General features: G+C 39.4%; 1 non-coding gene across 1 annotated transcript; it reads left to right on the plus strand.

The window, feature by feature from the left end:
- The first annotated feature begins 9,148 nt into the window (after positions 1 to 9,148).
- On the plus strand, positions 9,149 to 9,222 carry TRNAR-UCU. Its single transcript has one exon. It is a non-coding gene; the product is annotated as a tRNA-Arg (tRNA).
- The last annotated feature ends 798 nt before the right edge of the window (positions 9,223 to 10,020 follow it).

Here is a 10,020-nt window from a genome sequence, read left to right on the forward strand (position 1 = left end):
CCAGGTGCACAGAGTGCAGTAATACTGTGAAAATGAGTGAGACCCAATCTACTTAGGGCTGTGGTGGATATCAGGGAAGGTGTTATAGGAAATGAGGTAGTTGAACGGAATCTTCAAGGAGGAGTAGCAGTATTCCACACAGATGTGAGAGTGAGGAGAAGAGAAGGGCATTCCAGAAAGGAAATATTCTAATACCAAGGCATGTCAGTATGGAACCAGAACAGTTGTGGGTGGGGGTGGGAGATAATAGTAAATGATGTTGAAAAGAGGGACAGGAATCAGATCATAGATGACCTTTAGGCTCTTCTATGGGCAATGAAGAAAGGCTGAGAGGTTTTGCCTTAAAGAAAAATCACAATTGTTCTGCTGGTGGTGTGGCAGATGAGTAGGAGGATAGCAAGGGTGGTTGCAGGTAGACAAATGAGGGGTTATTAAAATATTCAAATATCTCTGGTTACAAAGGATTAATTTGATTAAAACAGTACTGGAGAGAAAGAATTGGTCATTCAGTCACTTAAGCTGGAAACATGGAGCCTGTCAAGGTTCCTTTCCGTACCTTTTGTCCTGCAAATTTAATCAACTACAGAGTTCTCTCAAGTCTGTCTCTTTACTAGCTCTCAAATTTATCCATCACTTTCCATTCTCTCCTCTTAGAGTGCCTTTCTTCCTCTGTTTCCCCAGTGCACACACATACACACACGTACACACACATGCACACCCACATGCACACCCTCCCGCCCCAACCTTTTTTTTTTCTTTATTTTACTCAGGTTAACAACTGTTCTTACTTTAAACTTTAATTAGGTCTGTAGTTCTAGAAGACTTTTCTTAGACCCCTCTGACTTGGTTAATTTGCCCATATTCTTTGTTATCGTAGCATGTTGGATGTATCTGTATAGTTGGGCTACTTTATTTTATGATTCTCTTTATTTTCTGTTTCTGATTGATTTTATTGAGGACAGACATGATGTCTTTGTTATCCTTGTGTCTCAAATGCCTAGCACATTTCTTGGTACATAGTATATATTTCCGGGTTTGTGTAATCTATAACTTAATAAATGAGTCAGTTGGATTTGCCACTATTAACGAAATTAGTGGATTATGAAGAGCAGAAAAGTTATTGAAATAAAAAAGAAAATTTATGATTTTATCATAAATTTTGTTGAAGTATAGGTTCAGATTTGTACATTTTACAATTGAGATGCCTGCAAGTCATATAGGGGTAGTGATTTCAAGGCAGCTGAATATACCAAACTAACTTTCAAGTGAGATGTCTGGTTTTAATGTACAGATATGAGAGTTTTCAACTCATAGTTGGTAGTGTGTACTGTGGTGCTATTTAAAATCATTCAGGGAGAAATTAGGAGAGCCAAGCAGTGTTTTGATCTATAGAAGAAATCAATTAATTTTTATTATGACAAAGAACATATACATATACACAAACACATGTATATGTAACTGAAACAAACATTTCATGAAGTAGTACATGCTTTTATTAAAGAATGATGTCTTTTGTTATATTCTTTTTATTCCATCCTGTCCTACCCTATCCTGGCCTTTCCTATCCTGTCTTGTCCTATCATTTCTTTTCTATTTAAAAATATACAAATATTGCTAACATTCTGACTGGCAGTCTGGTAAATGAAGCTCTTTGGAATACTGATATTTAAGAGAGAAAAAGAGTGGCTGGTGAAAGAGACTGAAAAGGAAAGGCCAAGAAACAGGAGACAAGTTTGAAGAGAGAAATGTGTGTCACAAAGACCAGAGGAGTGAACATTTTCAGGAAGGAGGGTCGCTAGTGTGAAATGCTACAGAAAGATGAAGTGAGACTATTGGATTTGATGATTAGAAAGCCATTAGTGACTTTAGTGAGAATATTTTAGCATTATCTAAGTTGAAGTCAGTTGAGGAATGGATGCGGGGTAAGGGGAAGGAGCCTGAGTATAACCTACTCTCTGTAAAAATAGAGACTGCCAGGCACTTGTCCACTAAAGATTTTCTCATCCTTTATCTCACTTATTCTTTATAAAGATCTTACAAGGTTGACATTGTTACTGGTGTCAAGTTTTTAAATCAAATGAACAATCTTGAGTCTCAGAGAGGTTCATTTAGGCACCCTTCAGTGCGTTATAACACAGTAAATGGCAGAGCTGGGATTCAAACCTTGGTCAATCTTGACTTTAAAGTCTGTAGTTTTCCAATTGGACCATAACAGTTAGTATATTTTTGTCATATGGTATAAGTTATTTAATCTCTATGGGCACGAGTTTACTAATCTAAGTAATTACAGATGGAGAGTGTTGACAAAAATTATAGACTACAGAAATACAGAAAAGTGCGAACATTGAGCCACTTAGCATTATCCATTTAATCTTAAAACTTTTTTTAAAAAAAAACTTATACAAGTAATTAGAGTACGTGGTAAAAATTCAACTGATGTATAAGGTTAAAAATGAGACTTAATTATTTTAAAAAATCTTTTTCATTTTGAGCATTCAGTGATTCCGATAAGAGGTTATTTGATCTTTTTTATTTTCATTTATCAGCTAAAACTAAATACAAAGCATTTAGCTCTTGCCCTCCCTTCTCTTCTCTACACTATATTTGGGATTCGAGAGTGATTTGTTGACACTATGGTGGAATAAAGAGAGCCCTGAAGTAGGAGTCAGAAAACCTGGTATTTACTACCAGCTTTGTGAATGACAAGCTGGCTGATCTTGAACAAGTTATTCTGTTTATCTGGACATCAGTTTCTTATGTTTTGCAAAGGCAAAGAAGAAGGGGAAGCTCTCAAAATCTCACTTCTGGGACAAATTCTAATGAGTCTGCCTGTGCCTCTCAGCTGATACCTTCTGTGGATGCCTGCTTGGATTGGTTACAGAGGTCAGAACATTGTGCCTGCGGCTCTCCTCAGCTTGACCGCGTCTAAGATGAGTGACTTCATGCAAGCCATTTTAATGTTTTTGGTCAAGATTTTTCTTTTATAAAAGGAGAAAAATGATGATCACTCTTTCTACAATTTAGGATAGTTCTGATGATAAAATGAGATAAAGAATTCAAAATACTTTTATCATCATTATCATTACTGTTAATACTGTTTTTTAGAATCATAGATGAGGAAGGACTTTGGGAATTCAGCTACCACCTTTTAAAGGAGGAGAATCTGAGCCTGAAGGAGATTGACTGGTTTATTCAGGGTAAAATGCTTCTTTTTGATCCTGACTCTGTCTTCAGTGTGGAGACTGAATGTTCTTTAGGACAAATTTAGAAAGACCAGTCCTGTATAGACAACGACCAACTATTATGTAAGATAATCTGTGCATAGACTCTGCTATGATTTGTAAAACAGAGGTTCCTAAGTAATGACAAGTTTAGCCCCCGGGATTAAACCTTTCATGGTCATACTTTTTGTTTAAACTGATGCATTGTAAAAGATGGACACCTGTCTTCTCTGACCATTGCAGTTTACTTTACTATGTTCACCTCAAGGCTTCTTTTAGGCTGAATTAGAAGGGGAGCCAAGGTAGAGAAAGACACAGAAAGCTCTGTTTTCTCCTAGTATTTGGCAAAATCAATGTTCTTGAATTCCTTGGCCTATGATCATAGAATCCTTAAAGACCCATCTTCTAATTCTTTGGCCTTGAGCCTAGAGTATCTACCCCTTTAAGGACCAGAAGCTCTGTGGCAACTGTGAAGATTAAGGAACCTGATTGCTAGCCCATCCTTATGGTAACTCAATGCCATGGGGATTGGGAGGGCCCTATTTGGAGCCTCTTGGTTTTAAATCCAAAAGTGCATAGAGTCCCAGGTAAAGAAGTAAAACAGACACATATGTATTATAGTGTCAGAAAGATCTCGGGATGTCTGGAGGTGAACATCATATAGACAGGAAGGACCAGCAAGTTATTCTGGACAATGCTCTGGAATCTGAAATTATATAGACTGAGTGGAAGACGATTCAGAAGAACCAGTACTATAGACTGAATATTTAAGGTGGAAAGAGCTGGACTAAAAAGATCGTGGAAGAAGTAAAGTGGTATGGAGAATGAAATCTGAAGGGAAGAAAAAGAGGATCTGATGATGAAGGGATGAAAATACTAAGATTCTAGAGCCAAGTGACAGACTATAATGATTGAGGGCAAAGTTAGAGGGGCTTGGAAGCCTGGAAAGGTTAAGGGGGACAGAGACAGAGAGGAACAGTGGGCTTAATCTACAGGAGACCAGAAGCAGTGAGTCTGGACAATAGTGTTTGGAATAGATGAATCTTAGATAAAAACAGGAGGGGTATGGCCAAGAAATTGAGCATTACAGAGGATATAGACTAGATGAGAAAGTATTAGGGAATTCCAACTAGGACAAGTGAAATGGACATGAATGTAGGACAAGTGAAATGGACATGAATGAGGAGAGGTGTGGACAGAGGAGGAAGGGGCATTTTAAATCAGGAAATGACTAAGGGTGATAAATCTGAGAAAGAAGGAGAAATTACTGAATATGGCGAGAAGAAACAGTAAAAAGACAGGACTGGGGAGCTAGTACTGAATACACAAGAAAGTGATAGCTTGAAGTTAGAAACAGAGGCAAAGAGATTCTAAAGAGGAGAAAGGACGTTGAACTAGAGAGGTAGCACCAAGAATTAAGACATTTGCTGGGAAATGGGAGTAAAGCAGAGGGAATGTTTTCCCACTAAATTCCCAGAAAGATATGGCGGAATGTGATCGCCCAGTGTCTCTCCTTTTGTTAAAAACTACTAGCTTCTTCATCCTTCTTGACCAAAGAAAGAATTCATATCCTTGGAGATACACAATAGAATTCTCCAGTTTTCTAGAGAAGGCTGAGATAGAGGCAAACAGGAAAGGGAGATTCTATCTCCAGATGCTTCATTATTCCTCAGACTCTCTTAGGGGGTTGATCTCTGTCTGGATTCTCTTGTGACCATTAACTAGTCGCTGGAGGTCTAGCCCATTCTGAGAGAGATTGGTTCTAGGTTTACTTTGTGGAAAGGTTTGAGAGGCCTGTAATAATAGTTTTTATTCAATTAATCAATTGTGCTGAAGTAGACCTAGAATGGTATCTGAAAGTAGGATGTGATAATTAAAGCAAAATTTGCCTTGTATTTGTCCTCCTTTGGCTTAATTCTCTGACTCAATTATTACCTGGATAATCCCACTTCTTTCCTCTTAGAGGATAGGAAATGGGATGGAGAAGGAATGCATTATCTTCAGTCAGGTTCATCATCTGAGGATGGAAGGAAACAGAAGGCTTTAGAAACATAAATGCTTTATTATGATGGGTTAGAAAAATGTAAGAGAGGAATAAACAAGTGAGCGCAGGGCAAGACCCCACAAGGACAAAATGTCTGGAAAAGAAGTGATGGCGTTTTTGCCTTATAGGCATGTGCACATTACCTTTCTTTAAGAGGATGGGGAGTTAGGAGCTGAAACTTTATTAGTTCTGCAGAGTGGGCTGAACACCATAACTCTGACTTCACAAAGCACCTTTTCAACCTTCCTGGGAGGTGCTGAGAGGAGGAATGAGGTGGGCTGACGCCCAGGTGTAAAATACTAAGAAGGAGCTAACAGTACTTACAGACGTGAAAGAATGGTATATGGAAACCATTTCTAGAGGATTTCCAGATGTTTTAATAAAGTTTGGGACATTGTACAGACTGGGAGATAAGGTATAACATTTAAAAACTATGTTATACAAATGACTACTGTCTTACTCCATCTAATATCCCTTAGCATTTAAAACATGGACTAGTTTAATATAGTCAATAATATTGTAGTTACTGTGTATGGTGTCAGGTGGGTGCTATATTTACTGAGGTGATCACTTTGTAAGTTATATAAATGTCTAATCACTAGATTGTACACCTGAAATTAATATAATATTGTATGTCCACTGTCATTGAAAAATTAAAAAAAAAAAACGTTAAAAAACAAAACAAAACATAGACTAGTTGATATCTTTAGGGAAGATGTGAGTAGGACCATAGTTGAATATGGGGTTTCATTGTTTTTTTTCTGAGCCAATAGGAGAATATTTTTTGTCATTCATCATATGTATCCCAGCAAGGCTTTATGAATGAAATAATTAATATGCATTATCAGTTTGTCTGTGGATTCAAAGAGTGGCATTCAGAAGTGTGAGTAATGTTTTAGTTACAGATTTGGGAGAATTAGTACAAAAACTTTTTTGGAGGGGAATGTACTCATCTTCTTAAGGGTTTACATAAACACAAATGACATATATGATTTAAAAGAAGAAAAGGATGTACTGTATTCAGTCATTTTGAATGGTGTGACCTCGTCTTTCCTGCCTCTTTAAAACTTTCTCTCTTTGATTGCTTCCCTGATTTTTAAATTGAAAACCTAGTTTAGAGACGTCATTCATACTTATCAAGAAACTTTATCTGATTTATGAATGATAAAGTGAAACAAGAGATGTCAGAGAGATATTTCCTATTTGAGAAAAGCCCTTGGACAAAGTTCAGAGTATTTTTGTTGATATGGATTATTATTATAAGCGGTCCTGGAAAGACTTGTTGAGGTGGGGTGTTTTTTTGCTACAGTGGAGAGATTGCTGTTGAAGAGGTGAGTGAGAGAAAGAAAATGGACGGGTATTTAAGAAGAAAGCGGCAACCCAGCAATAGAGTCAAGAATTATAACTCATGGAACAGGAAGGAAGGGGACAACAGCTTGCACCATGAAGTCTCAGCTAATCTTTATGAATAGCATTTATTATTGCCCCCAGATTATAATGTGGAAATAGAAGATTAAGAAGTTAAACAATTTTCTCAGGGTATTGAAGAAAGTAAGCTGCACAAGCTTGCTATTGAAGTTGAATCTTTCTACTTCCGGACTTCTGGTCTTGATGTTAACTTGGAAAATTGACACCTTATTTGATGGGCAATAAAATTGATGTTGTCTTTCAGAGTAGTTACTACATGGGAATTTGCCTACGGAATCCTTGAAGATAGGATCATGTCACCATTTATCTCTCGTTGTATCCCCAGTACCAAGTAGGAACATTGCAAACAATGAATGAAGCTGCTGGAGGGAGTTGGAGTGCTGGCCTCTTCATTCTGCTTGTGGAGGGCACAAGATCTCTTAATAGGCAATGAAGCTTTGGGCAAAACTTGGTCTGATAGATTTCCTGGTTAAAGGACAATATCTTTATGAAGAATAAAGGGTATGTGCCTGCATCTGAGAGAACATTGACTAAGCCTGGTGGAAAGTGTCCTGAGAACCTGAATTGCATCTCAGTGGTTCACGGCTAACCTGTAGGGTTGAGCTTCCCTTTGCAGTCACATGAACCTCCTGACTAGTTCTTTAACTAGCACCTTGTTACTAGCAACTCAAAGTAATATAATCTCTGGCTAGTACTGACTTCAATATGTCAGGTTCTTAGAGTTGTCTATGGTAGATGTGTTAAGAAAGGCCTATTTTGTGCTTCCTAGCTGTAGATTTATTATATATGCCACTGGTTTCACTGTTTTGAACTCCAACTTCTAGGTTCTAGATGGAAGGCAAATTTTGTTAGAATGGCTGCTTTTCCCTAGGTGTTGGAGTCTTCTCCTTGCATCCTAACCTGACTGAATCACTTTGGTCCCATTCTCTCTCAGATCTCATTATTGAGGCTATACGGGTAGGGAAGTGTGAGATACTGTGATTATACTTTTAGAGTTAGAAGGGCCCTTAAAGATCTTTCAATCCAAGCACTCATTTTGTCCTATTCTTCACTTGGCTGTCCTTGTCCCACAGGTTAGAAAGAACTATCTCAAGTTATGATTGGAGTCAATTGGCAGTGTCCAGATCTGTAGGTCATAGAAGCACACACTGTGAGGGAGGAGGAAGAAGTCTGAGCCAGCTTTCTGCTTTTATTATAACCTTTTTTTTAGTGGGGGTGCTATGGTGAAACTGAATCAAAGTCTTCAAATTAATACATTGTCATTGGAACATAGAGGACAATTGTCCTTTGATGTATCTGGAAATCAAATAGGCCAAAAATAAGCTGAAGGTGAGGTAAGAAGCACTTATATTAGGCATTTAGAAAAACTGGCACAGTGGAAACTATAAGCAACAGTGATTGTGGAGTTGTCTTCTCTAGGAGGCTTTTAAAAATAGAAACTGTTATCTTGGATCTAGGCTGGTATGGAGGCCTTATATGGTCAGTTTGGAAGGATGGTCACTTTGATTTTCCTAGGATGTCTCTAATAAGCCTAGACAATTGAGAAATCCCCATTCTTTAAATTAGGCTGCCCTGGGAGGAGGAACGGCAGAGAGTTGGAGCTAGGAAAGGGGGCGGGGAAGGGAAGCAGGTATTAATAGAGGGCTGTGTGAGAACCATCTGTATTTTATTAGCTGCCACTCTCATCATCTTCCTTATGTGCACACTTACCCCCTTTCTCTTTCTTTCCCTCTCTACTCCCCAGCACATGCGCGCGCGCGCGCGCGCGCACACGCATGCGCGCGCACACACACAGACACTACTGCTCCGTCTCTTCCTCCACCCTTAATTTTAGTGAAGATGGTGAAGAAACATATGACTCCCGATACATTTTCCCTAAGCTTGATGGATACAGCTCTCAAAGCTGAGAACTGGACCAGTCTCCTGGACTCCAGCTTCCCTGCCAGTCTCTACTGCTAGTCACACGTTTCTTTACCGAAGCAGCTCCTTTGTCTCAGGGAATGAGGGTTTTCCTGAATCTCCTAGCTTTGTCTGAGAATAGCTAGGCTAGGATGAAGCCACAGTGAGGGAGAGAGGGTCGAGACAGAGATGGCTCCTCATTGCTCTGTTGGACAGGGTGTGCTCTGCTTAGTTAGCATGAGAATAGAGAGGCTTTCTCCGTATCCTCCCTTAGGGATGGAGAGGGAAGGAGAGCAGTCTCCAGCTCTGTCTTATTCCATCAGAGATTATAGGATTTGGAAAGTGACCATCATTACATTCCTCCAATCCTCTGAGGACCCCCCAAACCCACAGCATTGAGGAAAGCTTCGATGGAACCGGCTGGTGGATCTCCACTCCAGATTTTCCAGCTGTCCCTGTCCCCCCACTGCTGAGAAAGCAGGATGCTGAGATGGCTCCGTGATGCAGAAGGTATGTGCTTTTTCAGTTCTGGTACTGATGCTGTGTGTGTGGTGAGGTCTCTGTGGCGCAATGGACGAGCGCGCTGGACTTCTAATCCAGAGGTTCCGGGTTCGAGTCCCGGCAGAGATGGTCACCTGGCAGATTCTTCTCTTATTTTGTATGGTGTCATGCTAGGTTCATAATTATATTTATCCCTCTGGGAACAGAGAAAGGAAGCCCTTTCCCTGGGAATCCTGGCTCTCCTCTCATTTTCCCTTCCCTCCCTCTTCATTCTTTCTCTATTCTTCCCTTATGAATTTTCATTGTTGGTAAATTCTCAGATGTTTGCTGCATCTCTGTACTCAGCCTGAATGATATAGCCTTTGCATCTTTTGCTTCATAGATGAATCACTGATTATAGTGACTGGGATGCCAGGCACTGGTTCTGGGTCTACTATGGTTAGCTTCTTTTACTTTTTAAAACACAGAAAGGCAGATTGTCCCACATGGCAATGAGAAAATGTCCAGTTGTCCTCTAAGGTAACAACCACCTTGATCTACATAGGTCAGGAAGTGGGTGGAGTCATGCAGAGGATAATTTCTTGTACTATCTTTGTCAGCTATATGTTATGTTTGCATTCCCAGGACTTTTTGTGCTAAAGCTCATCACTCACTTCCTCATCTACAAGGTGAGATGTAATCATTGCTCTTTGTCTCAGTGAAATAAACTACACAGCAGCACACTAATTACCAGAGGCAGATGAACTTGTCCCCAGAAACTCAAAGGCTTTATACTTAAATGCTCTTTACTGAGAAAAGTTTCCAGCCCTTCCTGTTTGCAGGGCGAGCTTTGAAGGTTGTATCTAAATGTTATTTTCATAATTCCCAGTTTCCAACAAGCCATCTTTTCACCATCTCTCTCATCCCACATTCACTTCTGTTCTCTTT

This window comes from Pteropus alecto, unplaced genomic scaffold (genome assembly GCF_000325575.1).
Source record: "Pteropus alecto unplaced genomic scaffold, ASM32557v1 scaffold359, whole genome shotgun sequence".
In the NCBI taxonomy this organism is placed as follows: domain Eukaryota; kingdom Metazoa; phylum Chordata; class Mammalia; order Chiroptera; family Pteropodidae; genus Pteropus; species Pteropus alecto.